Below are 17,012 nucleotides of genomic sequence, written 5' to 3' on the forward strand. Positions count from 1 at the left end.
GACATTGGAGTATCTAGGTCACATTAGGGTTTTGGTTGATTTGTGTCTTAAGGTGTTATTCTAGTACGAACTCTAGGGTTGTTTGTGACACTTATAGGAATAGCCCAACGGATTGATTGGAAAGAATAACTTTGAGGTGGTTTCGTACCCTACCATAATCTCTTCGTTTGTTCTCCGCTATTAGTGACTTTGGAGTGACTCTTTGCTGCATGTTGAGGGATAGTTATGTGATCCAATTATGTTATCATTGTTGAGGGAATTTACACTAGCGAAAGTATGAACCCTAGGCCTTGTTTCCTAGCATTGCAATACCGTTTACGCTCACTTTTATCACTTGCTACATTGCTGTTTTTATAATTTCAGATTGCAAATACTATTATCTACTATCCATATACCACTTCTATCACCATCTCTTCGCCGAACTAGTGCACCTATACAATTTACCATTGTATTGGGTGTGTTGGGGACACAAGAGACTCTTTGTTATTTGGTTGCAGGGTTGCTTGAGAGAGACCATCTTCATCCTACGCCTCCTACGGATTGATAAACCTTAGGTCATCCACTTGAGGGAAATTTGCTACTGTCCTACAAACCTCTGCACTTGGAGGCCCAACAACGTCTACAAGAAGAAGGTTGTGTAGTAGACATCAAGCTCTTTTCTGGCACCATTGCCGGGGAGGTTAGCGCTTGAAGGTATATGTAGAGACCAGACCTCAAACGGTCCAATCTCTGTGCTCAGGTGTCATCCCTGGATCAGTAATGCTGACACCACACAGTAGTTGAAGGATTTATAACAGAGTAGCAATCACGCACTTATTACATCGAGTGTCTCAATAGAGATCTTACTACAATAAATATGGCTTAAGGCCATCTAATAATGATAACAATGGAAGGCTTGGAAGATAAGTGAGTCCATCAACTCCAACGGCACCACTGAGTATAGAACCACGACCTAAAACTCCTTAATCATCGTCTGAATAGTCTGCAACAATAACGTTGCAGCCTGAAAACGGGTCAGCACATGGAATATGCTGGCAATGTAACACATAGAGAGTAATGGAATGAAACAGCTATACTATATGCATATTTGGCTGGTGGAAAGCTCTATGGTTACAGTTTTGCGTAAAGCCAATTTTTCCCTACTGCAAAGGAATAATTTTATTTAACTATTATGGTGGTTGTTAAACATTGAGAATGGTTGACAGCATCCTCAATCCCAACTAAGTAACATCATTAAACAAACCCGTCAAATTAAATTTTATAGTAACATGTTGAGATTCACATGATAATACAGGTACTAGATACTCAAGACGTCCATAACCGGGGACACGGCTAATCATTATTAGTTTATACACCCTGCAGAGGTTTGCGCACTTTTCCCCACAAGACTCGATCGCCTCCGTTTGGTTTCTCGCACTTCACGGTGTTTGAGAAATGGGTGACCGAGACATAGTCTTTCAGAAGCGCTAGCACCTTACGATGGGTAGACCATACCACCTACATCCCCTACATCTGCTAGTCTACCACTGTAAGAGTTCGCATTACTTAGTCAACTATGCTAGAGCCCATAATAGCTTGTGGCTACACACGGAAGTTTCTAGCATGAAAAATCTCATGATCCCTTTGAGCCTGGGTGGCGGTCCAAAAGAAAACAGGCAATCCTGGAATACCCAGGTACCTCAATCCACCCAGATGTGTATTTAAGTTGCCACCTTAGATAAACCATTGATTTAAAAATCTCACATCTGTCATGGATATCTCTCACCCAATCCACGTCTACTAGCATAGCATAGCAATAATAAGCAAACGTAGAAGTAACTCCCAAAGGTTTGATAATACACAGGTAATAGGTACTACCTCAACTACTTCCCAAACCCACAATTTAATTAGATCATAATCATGCAATATGTAGGGATTGATCTAATGCAATAAAATTGGGTAGTAGAATGTATGATCAAAGTGTTACTTGCCTTGCTGATGATCCGGGAAACCTAGCGATTCGGAGTAACAAGCGGCGCACTCCGGGTACTCTATCGCAAACAAACAAGCATACAATAAGTACTCAACTAATGCACAGGTAAAACTCAAATAAGAGATCTAACCAGAAAGTTCAACTTAAGAACTCCGGTTGACAAAAAGAATCAAATCGAACGAAGCAACGAAAGACAAACGGCAAAAAAATAGGCTTCGTTTACTATTCTGGATCTAAGGCAATTTTTATAGAAGCAAAAACTTGTTTAAGTTGGTTAAACGGAAAGAGGGTTTCGAGACGACACTCCAGGCGCTTGAATCGCCCGATTTCGATAAACGAGCGAGAAGTTATACTAAAATGAAAATCGGATCAGAAATCGCGATCAGAAAAATCGCGGATTTAATCCAAGAAAAAGAAAAACGACAAACAGTTTAACGAACGAACGTTCATTAACTAGATCTAAACGACAAACACATTCGTTAAAACGAACGAACGAGCGAACGCTCGCTAAATAGAATAAACCGAAAAAACCGTTCTAAAAAACGGATCTAAAAAAATAAACCGCGGCTTTTAAAAAACCGGGCGGTTTTCTAAAGAAAACCGCCGGTGACGGCGGCTACCTCGAGCGGCATGTCCGTCGAGCGGGCGGGGCGGCGGCGGCGAGGCGGCGGGGCGGCGGCGCGGGTGGGCGGCGGCGCGGATCGGGCGCTAAGGTTTCGGCCCCGGGTGGGCTGGCTCGGGCCCCGGGCGGTGGCTTATAAGGGCTGCCCCGAGCGGAGTCCCGCTCGGGTACGGCCCGGAGTCGGTTCGCGTTTTTTTTTAAAAAACAACACGCAGAAAAACAAATAAAAGAAATACTAAACGGACTCCAAAAATCCCGAAATAAATTTTCCCCGGCTTCTAAAATCAAGCCGCACAGGATGAACATTTATTTGGGGCCTAAATGCAATTTTGAAAAATGCGCATTTTTCCTAAATTCAAATAAAATAGCAAATAAAACCAAATAAAATCTTATTTGATTTTTTTATTAAATCCTCAATATTTCTTTATTTTGGGAAGTCATTTTATTCCCTCTCTCATATTTTTGCAATAGAAATTATTGAAGATAAAATAAATCAAATCAAATGATCCTATTTTCAAAATTTGAGACGACTCAAATATGAAAATAACGAAATGCCCAACTCTCTCCGAGGGTCCTTGAGTTGCGAAAAATTTCTAGGATCAACCAAAATGCAATAAATATGATATGCAACGATGATCTAGTGTATAACATTCCAAATTGAAAATTTGGGATGTTACAAACCTACCCCCCTTAAGATGAATCTCGCCCTCGAGATTCGGGTTGGCTAGAAAATAGGTGAGGGTGGTCCTTCAGCAAATCTTCCTCTCGTTCCCAGGTGGCTTCATCCTCCGTGTGGTGGCTCCACTGAACCTTGCGAAACTTGATAACCTTGCTGCGGGTGACTCGACTGTCATACTGAAAGTGCAACTATCCATAGGTGGTTTTGGTAATTCATAACAACATATAGCTCATTGAGCTAATGCTATTCCAAGATGATTATTTCAGGAAAGCTCAATGATTGGCATGGCATGGATGTGAAAGTGGAACCCTCAAAATGCTAAGGACAAAGGATTGGCTCAAGCGCTCAAAAGCTCAAGACTCTTCATTTTATATTTTAGTGATCCAAGATCACATTGAGTCTTTAGGAAAAGCCAATACTATTAAGGAGGGATGAGGTGTTGCTTAATGAGCCTCTTGCTTCATGTGCTTAGTGATATGCTCCAAAACCCTCAACTACTTTCCCATATCCACATATGACCTAAAACCCTAAGCCAAACTCGGTCCTACCGATTCTTCCTATCCGGCGCCACCGAGTTTCACTTGTCATTAGCCACTGCCAAACCCTAGCAATTCGGTTCCACCGATAAGGATCTCGGTCTCACCGAGATGGGGTTGCAAACTCTCTGTTTCCCTTTCGTAACTTTTCGGTCCCACCGAAAGAGCGAATCGGTCCCACCGAGATTGCAATGTAAACTCAGTGTTTCCCCTTTGTAACTTTTCGGTCTCACTGAGTTCCACTCGGTCTCACCGAAAGAGCAAATCAGTCCCACCGAGTTTGCCTGACCAACTCTCTGGTTAGCTAATTACCAAATTCAGTCTCACCGAGTTTGTGTAATCGGTCTCACCGAGATTACGTTATGCCCAAACCCTAACCCAATCGGTCCTACCGAGTTGCATGTCAGTCCCACTGAAATTTCTAACGGTCACTAGGTTTACTATTTCGGTCAGACCGAGTTTTCTGATTCGGTCCCACCGAGATTGGTAAATTGTGTAACAGTTGGATTTTGTGTGGAGGCTATATATACCCATCCACCTCTTTCTCATTCAGTGAGAGAGCCATCAGAACACACACATCATTCCAACTCATATGTTCTGAGAGAGAACCACCTACTCATCTGTTGAGACCAAGACATTCCATTCCTACCATATGAATCTTGATCTCTAGCTTTCCCAAGTTGCTTTCCACTCAAATCTTCTTTCCACCAAATCCAAATCCTATGAGAGAGAGTTGAGTGTTGGGGAGACTATCATTTGAAGCACAAGAGCAAGGAGTTCATTACCTACACACCATTTGTTACTTCTTGGAGAGTGGTGTCTCCTAGATTGGCTAGGTGTCACTTGGGAGCCTCCGACAAGATTGTGGAGTTGAACCAAGGAGTTTGTAAGGGCAAGGAGATCGCCTACTTCGTGAAGATCTACCGCTAGTGAGGCAAGTCCTTCGTGGGCGATGGCCATGGTGGGATAGACAAGGTTGCTTCTTTGTGGACCCTTTGTGGGTGGTTGCTTCTTCATGGACCCTTCGTGGGTGGAGCCCTTTGTGGACTCGCGCAACCGTTGCCCTTGGGTGGAGCCCTGTGTGGACTCGCGCAACCGTTACCCTTCGTGGGTTGAAGTCTCCATCAACGTGGATGTAGGATAGCACCACCTATCCGAACCACGGGAAAAACATCCATGTCTCCAATAGCGTTTGAATTCTCCAAACCCTTCCCTTTACATTCTTGCAAGTTGCATGCTTTACTTTCCGCTGCCAATATACTCTTTGCATGCTTGCTTGAATTATGTGATGATTGCTTGACTTGTCCCAAAATAGCTAAAATCTGCCAAGAACTAAAATTGGGAAAAGGTTAAGTTTTTATTTGGTCAAGTAGTCTAATCACCCCCCCCTCTAGACATACTTTCGATGCTACAAGTGGTATCAGAGCTTTGGTCTCCATTTGCTTGATCTCCATAGCTTTTGGTGGTCATAGCCTTGGTTTCACAACCTAGGAGAGTATGGCGTCTAGCGAGGGAAATTATCACCGTAGAGGTCCTTACTTTGATGGTACTAATTTTGCTAGTTGGAAGCATAAAATGAAAATGCATATTCTTGGACATAACCCCGCCGTTTGGGCTATTGTGTGTGTTGGTTTGCAAGGTGACTTCTTTGACGGGAGAGAACCGAACCGTGAAGCTACCACGGATTAGTTGAAGATGTTGCAATACAATGCTCAAGCTTGTGATATTCTCTTCAACGGATTGTGCCCCGAAGAATTCAACAAAATCAGCCGCCTTGAGAATGCAAAGGAAATTTGGGACACTTTGATTGATATGCACGAAGGTACCGACTCCGTCAAGGAATCCAAGTTGGATGTGCTTTAAAGCCAACTTGACAAGTTCAAGATGAAGGATGGTGAAGATGTCGCTGAAATGTACTCTAGGCTTGCTCTCATCACAAATGAGATTGCTGGCTTAGGAAGTGAAGAGATGACCGATAAATTCATCATCAAGAAGATCCTAAGAGCCTTGGATGGAAAATATGATACAGTGTGCACATTGATCCAAATGATGCCCAATTACAAAGATCTCAAGCCAACGGAAGTGATTGGAAGAATTGTTGCTCATGAGATGTCACTTAAGGATAAAGAGGAACTTCACAACAAATCAAGTGGTGCCTATAAAGCCTCATGTGAAGACCCTACATCATCAAGTGAGAAACAAGACTTCAATGAAGAATTGAGCTTAATGGTGAAGAACTTCAACAAGTTCTACAAGAGTAGAGGCAAAGATAGAAGCTCCAAGTCAAGGTCCTACAATGACAAAAGATCTTCTAGTCGAGAGCGAAACTGTTACAATTGTGGAAGACCCGGACACTATTCTAATGAGTGTACGGCTCCCTACAAGAGAAGAGAAGATTCTCCAAAAAGAAGAAGCAAAGGATCACCACCAAGAGAGAGAAGGAGTAGAGATGATCGTTATGAACGAAGATACTCACGGAGAAGCAAGGATTCGGAAAGGAAGGAAAAATCATCAAGGAGCTACACAAGACGAAGACATCAAGCTCATGTTGGTGAATGGGTATCCGGCTCCGACTCCGACAGCCACTCCGAGAGAAGTTATCACTCCGACTCCGAAGATACTCAAGATGAAGGTGTTGCCGGTCTAGCACTTGTGTCAACCAACTCCTACGACATATTTGACTCATCAAATGAAGGAATTGGAAGATGCTTCATGGCCAAAGGTCCTAAGGTAACACACCCCGAGTATGTTGATTTCAATAGTGATGAAGATGACTTGTTAGGTGATGATTTGCTTGGTGACAACTCTAGTGATGAATACTATGATGAAAGACCAATTAATCATGCTAATCAAGATAAAACGAATGACAATGATAAGGAGAAGATTGAGGCTCTAACTAAAGAACTAAAAACTCTTAAGTTAGCTCATGACACTATCTTCGAAGATCATCGAGAACTTTTAAGAGCTCATGAGAAACTACGCTTTGAAAAGCTCAATATTGAGCAAGAGCATGAGTTCTTAAAGGCAATCAATGATGATCTCTGCAAGAAAAGTTCTTCTTACATTGCCAAGCGTTTACTCTTATCCACTTACATGCCTCAAGTCAAGTCTAAGAAGAAAGATTCTTCCTCTAGTAGTAACAATGATCATGCTAAATCCAATATTGTTGCTTCTAGTAGTTCTCTTGATTCCACTAATGATTCTCTTAGCCAAGTTACACTTGAGCAAGAAAATAGCTTATTGAAGGGAATTATAGAGAAAGGAGTGTACAAAAGCCTTGCCGGGAGTAAGCAATTCGAGGAAATTGTGCGCAAGCAAGGAATGCACCGGAAGAATCAAGGTGTTGGTTTTGAACGAAAGTTCAATGCCAATGGAGTTGAATGGGAAGAAGATCAATACCCCAAGACAAAGTTTGTCTCTCAACAAGAGAAGTATACTTCTTTCAATGGGACACAAGCTCAAGATGATCTTCCACCACAAGACTACGAGCAAAAAGGCAAGGACAAGCTTCAAGAGGAAATTGATGCATTTGAAGAAGCTCCTAAGACCCTAGTCAGGTGGATTCCCAAGACTACTTCAAGTTCCACTTCATCAAGTACGACTACAACTCCAAGGATTCCCATCAAGATGATGTGGATCCAAAAGAAGAAGAACTAGAGAGTTCTTGAGGGTGACTCCGCCAACATACTTCACTCTTATCATTTTGGCAAGAACAACTGCAATCAACTTCCACATCTTACACTAGTTCAAGGAGTCACAAACCCTCTTGTTGGTAAGACAAGGGACAAGGTAACCTAATAGTTTTCATGGACATCATCTTTGTGTGCATCACTCTATGTCTATGGATATCCTTGTTTGTTCCTTGTGGGACTAACCCATGTAGGTATTGAAAGTGCAATTCACTCAAATGGATAGCTCCAAGAGATCTACATCAACATTGAGCATCCACATCTTCAATATCTACATGAAGTCATCATCGACAAAACCCAAGGTTAGTTCATCCCTCTTAGGGGGGATATCACATCTAGGGGGAGCTTTACTCTAAGACTTGAGCTAAAGCAACTCTAAAGATGTGAACACAACAATGCTTTATGTAAAAGTGGTAACCCCACTTGAGCTTAAACGATGAGTATGACCTATGATCAAGTGTTCTCACTTGACTCCTAAGTCAATATACTCATATATAGATGACCTAGTCATCGCAAATTGCTTGATAGATGCTAGAATTGGTTGTGCATGCCTTGCCACATATTTCATTTGCCATCTTATTGTGTGAGCATGCTAATTGCATATTTTACTCATTCGAGGACATCCACTTGTTGTTTTGATTGTTTGGCTTTATCTTCTCTTGCCAAGCGGATGGACAAGAATGCCTAAGAACCTCCTCTAGCTATCTATGCTTTTCTCGTCTCAAACTCTATTCATGCTGCATCACAAAATTTGATCAAGTCAGATTCGAACCACTCTGTGTGAGGAGCGCTCGGAGTCCCCGATTCGTCATAGAATTAAACTTCCAAAACCTCTTTATGATTCTCGGTCTGACCGATACTCCAGTTTCGGTCCTACCGAGATCATTAAGTTGATCTAGGTTTTCGATCTCGGTGCAACCGATTTGAACCTTTTGGTCACACCGAGTTTCAGTAACTGCACGCAGTTATGAATCTCGGTGCCACCGAGTTGTTCCACTCGGTCACACCGACAGGGTCGGGCTATATATAGTCACGGGCAAAATTTGGAAATTTCTCCGAACCCCTTCGCCCGCACGATAGCCTGCTCTGCCCTCGAGGTCTCCGGATCGTCTCCTCGCCGCCAGCAGCCTCCAGTCGCTGGTCTCCGTCGCCGTCAACGGGAATTCGGCCCCGCCGTTGCCGCCGTAGCAAGTCCTCGCCGAATTAGGGTATGGACTTGATCTTTGTGCTATTCCTCAATCTGATTCCTAGCACATTGTGATCATATTGTTTCTAGCCACGTTTGCTAAACTTCTATCCAGTCAAAACGCTCATAGATTAGGTTTGATTCGAAAATTCTAGGTTTAGGTTTCCGCCGAAACCATCTCGGACCCACCGAGTTGAAAAACTCGGTCCCACCGATTTGGCTTATGCCATTGCACAAGTGAGACTCAGTCTGACCGAGAATTACTTATCGGTGTGACCGATTTTTGAACTCAGTGAAACCCTAGCAGTCTCGGTGCCACCGAACTGTGACTCGGTCCTACCGAGTTCACTAGTTTAGGTTCCAAAACTGCTTCGGTATCACCGAGTTTGAAAATCGGTAGATCCGAGATGATTTCAGTGGGAAACTAAAACTAAGTTTTTGGATCATTCTTTTTGCAAAAATCTCTGCATTTTGTGATGCTCATCCACTCTATCTCCTCTATAATCTATTCACAGGGTCAGCAGTCAGTTTGCATCATGTCAGACCAGAGTGACAGCCAAAACTTGTCAGAGCAGCAAGTGCAGTTGAGTGAGGGTACTAGCACCTCAAGTTCCTCAGATGATGGCAGCAGGAGCACACCCAGCAACCTGCCTAAAGCTGCCACGAGACAAAGGAAGAAGAAAACCTCAGATTCTGAAGATGAGGACTATGTGGCAGAGGAAGAGGCCACTTCCAAGAGAGTTGAGCCAGCTCAAGGCTCAAAGCCAGGCCTGAAAATCAAAAGGCCAGCAGGCAGGCAGCCCATGTCAAAGGCTAGAGCCTCAACTGAGAAGCCTGCTCCCATTGAGCCCGTTGCAGCTGAGGGCAAGAAGAGGAAAGAAAGAGTGAAGAAGACTGTGGCTAGAGTGCTTGGAAAGGCCTCCATCATGGTAGAAGAGGAGGAGGAAGAAGAGGCAGCTGCACCAGCGCCCAAGGCAGCCAAACTTATGGGAGATGCCATAAGGTCAGGGGGAGCTGCATCCAAGCCCAAGGAAGCACCTAAGGCTGCATCAAAGCCTAAGAGTGCACCAAAGAGAAACACAAGAAGCATCCCAGCCACTGAGAAGAACAAGGCCCCAGTGCCTGAGACTGTTGCAGAGGAAGAGGAAGAGAGTGTCCTTCGGAAGCTCAAGCCCAAGATCCCAGACCACAACGATGCTCATCCTGTGGCTGAGGATATGAAGCTCAGGAGAGACTCAGGGCTCAGGAAGTGGAGAGAAGCAGATCCATATGCTTCTAGGAGAAGGACTGCAGTGGACTACAGGTTTCATACCAAGGAGCAGCAGGATTTCTATGAGACAGTGCTACTTGACAAGAAGCCAATTGTATGTGACATGAGATGGGTCGACTGGACCTATATCAAGGACAATTAAGAGTACTACCCAGGAGTTCAGGACAGCTTCAAGGCGTGTGGAGTAGAGGACTTTGTTAGGCAGAAGCTCACAAAGTGGAACGAGGAACTCATCATGCAGTTCTACTCCACAGCTCACTTTTATCCAGATGGGAGGATTACATGGATGTCTGAGGGTACGAGGTACCACTCTACTGTTGAGGAATGGGCGAAGCTGATCAATGCCCCAGAGGAGCAAGCAGATGACTTGGACATTTATGCCAAGAAAAAGATGGACCACAACTCCATGTCCAACATGTACAAGGAGATTCCGAATGAAGCACTTGACACGTTCAAGTTTGGCTCAGTGCATTATCTGCTATCAGGATTGCCTATGATCAACTGGATCCTTAGGCACACCCTTCTGCCCAAGTCTGGAGATCACAAGATGATCAGAGGTCACGCGATCAATTTGCTTCATGTTTTTGACGTGCCTCAAAAATTCAAAGTCATGAGCCTCATAGTGGAAACAATCAAAAGGACTGCGGCAGATCAGAAGAGGAGCTGTGGATATGCCCCTCAGATTCAGGAGCTCATCAACTCCAAGATGGGCACGGGCGTATATTTGTTGGATAAGGAACACCTGCCCATCCGTCCAGATTTTGAGAACAATGAAGTTGTTATGACTGAGAATGAACCATCATTTGTCCATGCACAAGCTCAGAAGGAGAAGGCGAAGAAGGAGAAAGCTGCCAGGATGCCTACTCAAGCGGAGGCATCTGATTACTTCCTGAAAACCAAACAAGAGCAGCTCAGTTACTTGATTGCGTCCACCCTGCGGATTGAGCAGAGTATAGCCACCCTGACTCAGAACCAGGCGAGCTTAGAGAGGATCATGGAACAGAGATTCTATGACTTGGACATCAAGGTGACAGAGATACAAACTGCCGTGGAGCAGCTCCAGGAGGACATGAATGAGAGGAGAGGCAGGACCATGACTCATGCTTTTGCGAGGGTGCCATGAGGTCCGAGGTCGTCTGCACTGCCAGTTGCTGACACCAGAGCTACAACATCTGCACCAGCCACAGCCTCAGTTCCACCAGCTCCAGCATCCACTTCAGCCTCCACTCCGACCACGTCTACCGAAGGCTTCGTCCTTGGAGTGCTCCGGACTCCACCACCACCTGAAGATCAAGCCAGAGCGTCGATCTAGTGCTATGCATTTTCTAGGAACTTTTTGGTAACTTGTTGCCAAAGGGGGAGAAGATGTATAGATCATAGGCTTCGAGAGAGAGAGTGTTGCTTTTCTCTCTTGCTTTATTTGGTGGTTTTTCGAACTTTGTTTGCTTGTGTGTGAGATACTACGTCCTTATGCCTGTGAGACATCGATGATCATGTGTTTGATCATAAGCTACACTTAATGTTTGCTTAATGCTTGCTTAAATATTATCTTTCTATCTATCGTTTGTGATCATTCACTATTTTTGGTGATGAGTGCATGTATTTCAATCTTATCATTTTTTAGCGCTCCACCAAGATGTATGTGACATGGAAGAGTAACCCATGACTCTAACTCTTTGTGCATTTGCAGTCCAAAGCAAATTTTAAATATGCACAAATTTAGGGGGAGCTCTTACTTATCACATACTTCTCAAAGCGACGATATATTTCATGCTTATTATCATTTGTCGAAGCTTTGATCTATATGTTGTCATCAATTACCAAAAAGGGGGAGATTGAAAGTGCAACTATCCCTAGGTGGTTTTGGTAATTCATAACAACATATAGCTCATTGAGCTAATGCTATTCCAAGATGATTATTTCAGGAAAGCTCAATGATTGGCATGGCATGGATGTGAAAGTGGAACCCTCAAAATGCTAAGGACAAAGGATTGGCTCAAGCGCTCAAAAGCTCAAGACTCTTCATTTTATATTTTAGTGATCCAAGATCACATTGAGTCTTTAGGAAAAGCCAATACTATTAAGGAGGGATGAGGTGTTGCTTAATGAGCCTCTTGCTTCATGTGCTTAGTGATATGCTCCAAAACCCTCAACTACTTTCCCATATCCACATATGACCTAAAACCCTAAGCCAAACTCGGTCCTACCAATTCTTCCTATCCGGCGCCACCGAGTTTCACTTGTCATTAGCCACTGCCAAACCCTAGCAATTCGGTTCCACCGATAAGGATCTCGGTCTCACCGAGATGGGGTTGCAAACTCTCTGTTTCCCTTTCGTAACTTTTCGGTCCCACCGAAAGAGCGAATCGGTCCCACCGAGATTGCAATGTAAATTTAGTGTTTCCCTTTTGTAACTTTTCGGTCTCACCGAAAGAGCAAATCGGTCCCACCGAGTTTGCCTAACCAACTCTCTGGTTAGCTAATTACCAAATTCGGTCTCACCGAGTTTGTGTAATCGGTCTCACCGAGATTACGTTATGCCCAAACCCTAACCATATCGGTCCTACCGAGTTGCATGTCAGTCCCACCGAAAATCTCTAACGGTCACTAGGTTTACATTTTTGGTCCGACCGAGTTTGTTGATTCGGTCCCACTGAGATTGGAAAACTGTGTGTAACGGTTGGATTTTGTGTGGAGGCTATATATACCCCTCCACCTCCTATTCATTCGATGAGAGAGCTATCAGAACACATACACCATTCCAACTCATATGTTCTGAGAGAGAACCACCTACTCATGTGTTGAGACCAAGATATTCCATTCCTACCATATGAATCTTGATCTCTAGCCTCTCCAAGTTGCTTTCCACTCAAATCTTCTTTCCACAAAATCCAAATCCTATGAGAGAGAGTTGAGTGTTGGGGAGACTATCATTTGAAGCACAAGAGCAAGGAGTTCATTACCTACACACCATTTGTTACTTCTTGGAGAGTGGTGTCTCCTAGATTGGCTAGGTGTCACTTGGGAGCCTCCGACAAGATTGTGGAGTTGAACCAAGGAGTTTGTAAGGGCAAGGAGATCGCCTACTTCGTGAAGATCTACCGCTAGTGAGGCAAGTCCTGTGTGGGCGATGGCCATGGTGGGATAGACAAGGTTTCTTCTTCGTGGACCCTTTGTGGGTGGTTGCTTCTTCGTGGACCCTTCGTGGGTGGAGCCCTGTGTGGACTCGCACAACCGTTACCCTTTGTGGGTGGAGCCCTCCGTGGACTCTCGCAACCATTACCCTTTGTGGGTTGAAGTCTCCATCAACGTGGATATAGGATAGCACCACCTATCCGAACCACGGGAAAAACATCCGTGTCTCCAATTGCGTTTGAATTCTCCAAACCCTTCCCTTTACATTCTTGCAAGTTGCATGCTTTACTTTCCGCTGCCAATATACTCTTTGCATGCTTGCTTGAATTATGTGATGATTGCTTGACTTGTCCCAAAATAGCTAAAATCTGCCAAGAACTAAAATTGGGAAAAGGTTAAGTTTTTATTTGGTCAAGTAGTCTAATCACCCCCCCCCCTCTAGACATACTTTTGATCCTACACATACTCTAGAATCTTAACTGGTTTCTCCTCATAGGTCAAATCACTGTCCAACTGAATTGCTTCCAGTGGTACCGTATCTCTCAGCGGTATGTCAGCCATCTCCGCGTGGCATTTCTTCAACTGGGATACATGAAACACGTCGTGAACTCCTGACAGTCCTTCGGGTAATTCCAACTTGTAGGCTACTTCTCCCATACGTTCCAAAACTTTGTATGGGCCTACAAAACGTGGCTCTAGTTTTCCCTTAACTCCAAAGCGCTTAACTCCTCGAAGTGGTGATACTCAAAGATAGACTTGGTCTCCGACTTCGTAACCTGTCTCCTTGCGTTTAGAATCTGCATAACTCTTCTGCCTGGATTGAGCTACCTTTAGCCTGTCGTGAATTAATTTCACTTTCTGTTCATATTCCTTTATCAGATCCGGTCCAAACAACTGGCGATCTCCAACTTCATCCCAGGACAATGGGGTCCTGCACCTCCTTCTGTACAGGGCTTCGAAAGGGGCCATCTTCAAACTGGATTGATAGCTGCTGTTGTAAGAGAACTCTGCATATGGCAAATTCTCATCCAACTAGATCCGTAATCTAGCGCACAAGCTCTTAGCATATCCTCCAAGATATGGTTGACTCTCTCAGTCTGCCCATCTGTCTGCGGGTGGAAAGCTGTGCTAAACTCTAGTCTGGTTCCGAAAGTCTCATGCAACTGATTCCAGAACTTTTAAGTAAACTGGGTTCCTCTATCCGATACAATGCTCCTTGAAACTCCATGCAGACATACGATCCTGGTCATGTATATCTTTGCCAACTTTGCACTGGTATAGGTAGTCTTCACTGGAATGAAATGAGCTACCTTTGTCAAACGATCGACTACAACCCATATCGAGTCATAGCCTGAACGTGTTCTGGGCAATCCTGTAATAAAATCCATGCCTAGCTTATCCCACTTCCATTCGGGTATCGGCAATGGTTTTAGCAATCCTACTGGCTTCTGATGCTCTGCCTTCACTCTCTGACATACATCACAAACTGCTATATACTCCGCAATATCCTTCTTCATTCCGGTCCACCAGAAAATATCCTTCAAATCCAAATACATCTTGGTATTTCCTTGGTGAATCGAATATGGTGAATCATGGGCCTCTTGCAGAATTAGCTTTCTAATCTCCGGGTCATTTGGTACATAGACACGGTCTTCAAACCATAAGGTATCATGCTCATCCTCACGAAATCCCTTAGCTTTTCCTTTGCTAATTTTCTCCTTAATAGAAGCAATCTCCTTGTTAGTCCTTTGGGCTTCTCTGATTTTATCCATCAATGTAGACTGAATCTCCAATGCTGCTACATAGCCTCTCGGGACTATTTCTAAACATAACTCTCGAAGATTTTTGGCTAACTCCCTTGGTAAATCTCCTGTCATTAAGGTGTTGACGTGGCTCTTACGGCTTAATGCGTCAGCTACTACGTTAGCCTTTCCAGGGTGATAATGCAATTTCATATCATAATCCTTGATGAGCTCCAACCATCTCCTTTGTCTGAGGTTCAACTCCTTCTGTGTGAAAATATACTTCAAACTCTTATGATCCGTGTACACCTCGCAATGGTTTCCAATCAGAAAATGTCTCCAAGTTTTCAGTGCATGCACTACGGATGCTAACTCCAAATCATGCGTAGCATAATTCAACTCATGAGGCTTAAGCTATCGTGAGGCATATGAAACAACTCTCCCTTCCTGCATAAGCACTGCTCCAAGTCCTCGACGTGAAGCATCGCAATACACCTCATAATCCTTGGTCTGGTCTGGCAAAATCAACACTGGTGAAGTAACCAAACGTTTCTTCAACTCCTGAAAACTAGCCTCACATTCCTCTGTCCATATGAACTTGGTATCCTTCTTCAACAACTCAGTCATAGGCTTTGCAATCTTTGAGAAATTCTGAATAAACCTCCGGTGGTATCCTGCGAGTCCAAGAAAACTCCAGATCTCTCCCACTGTGGTTGGTGCTTCCCACTTGGTCACGGTATCAACTTTAGTGGGATCTACTACTATACCTTCTCCGGATATAACGTGTCCGAGAAATCCAACTTCCTTCAACCAAAACTCACATTTGCTAAACTTGGCATATAGTTGATGTTCCCTGAGCTTTCCAAGAACCAAACGCAAATGTTCCTTATGCTCCTCTTCATTCTTTGAGTAAACCAGGATATCATCAATGAACACTACGACGAACTTATCCAAGAACTCCATAAACACCTTGTTCATCATGTTCATAAAATATGCAGGTGCATTAGTCAGACCGTATACTCGTACAACCCATACCTGGTGGTAAAAGCCGTCTTGGGTATATCCTGTTCCCGAATCTTCAACTGGTGGTATCCTGATCGCAGATCGATCTTGGAAAATACCTTAGCTCCTTGCAATCGATCAAACAGATCATTGATCATCGGTAGTGGGTACTTGTTCTTGATGGTTACTTCATTCAATCCTCGATAATCTACAACCATCCTTAACGATCCATCCTTCTTCTCCACTAGAAGTACTGGCGATCCCCAAGGTGAAGAACTTGGGCGAATATATCCTTTATCCAGTAACTCCTTAATTTGCTTCTTAATTTCCACCAAATCCTTTGCAGGCATCCTATATGGTCTCTTTGATATTGGCCCTGTGCCTGGCAATAGCTCAATCAAAAACTCAATATCTCTATCCGGTGGCATGCCTGGCAACTCTTCTGGAAATACTTCAGGGAAATCCTTCACTACTGGTACTTCCTCCTGCACAACTCCTGTTAAGCAATTTACTTGAGTCCTCTTTGGCACATGTCGGGATACATACTTGATCCTTCTCCCTTCTGGGGTGGTAAGCAAAATTGACTTACTAGCACATTCAATATTCCCTTCATACTTTGATAACCAATCCATGCCTAATATCACATCCAATCCTTGGGATTCCAATACTATTAGGTCTGAGGGAAAAAAATAGTTACCAATCCTTAATGGTAACCGATCACACCATAGACTAGCCATATATTCTGCTCCAGGCGAGGTTACTAACATGGGTGACCTAAGGGCTTGGTTTGGTAGTTTATACTTATCCACAAATCCCCTTGATATGTATGAATGCGATGCACCAGTATCGAAAAGAACGAGTGCAGTAAATGACTTAACCAAAAACTTACCGGTTACTGCATCCGGCTGCTCTTCAACCTCCTCCACATTAACGTGGTTCACCTGTCCCCTGTTGAAAGGGTTCGGCTTCTTCCCAGAGCTTCCATTGCCATTTCCATTCTGTGATTCAGGACATTCATTGGCATAATGTCCAGTCTTCTGGCACTTAAAGCAAGTGACTTGGCTCAGGTCTTTCTTGGCTGGGGTTGATGGGTTGGTGCGGTTCTGGTCGTTGCTTCCTCCATTCCCATTACCATTCCTAGGGCCATTGTGATTGTGCGAGCTTCCTCCTCCATGGGTA

Source organism: Triticum urartu, chromosome 1A (assembly GCF_056163025.1).
Source record: "Triticum urartu cultivar PI428250 chromosome 1A, HENAU_Tu73, whole genome shotgun sequence".
In the NCBI taxonomy this organism is placed as follows: domain Eukaryota; kingdom Viridiplantae; phylum Streptophyta; class Magnoliopsida; order Poales; family Poaceae; genus Triticum; species Triticum urartu.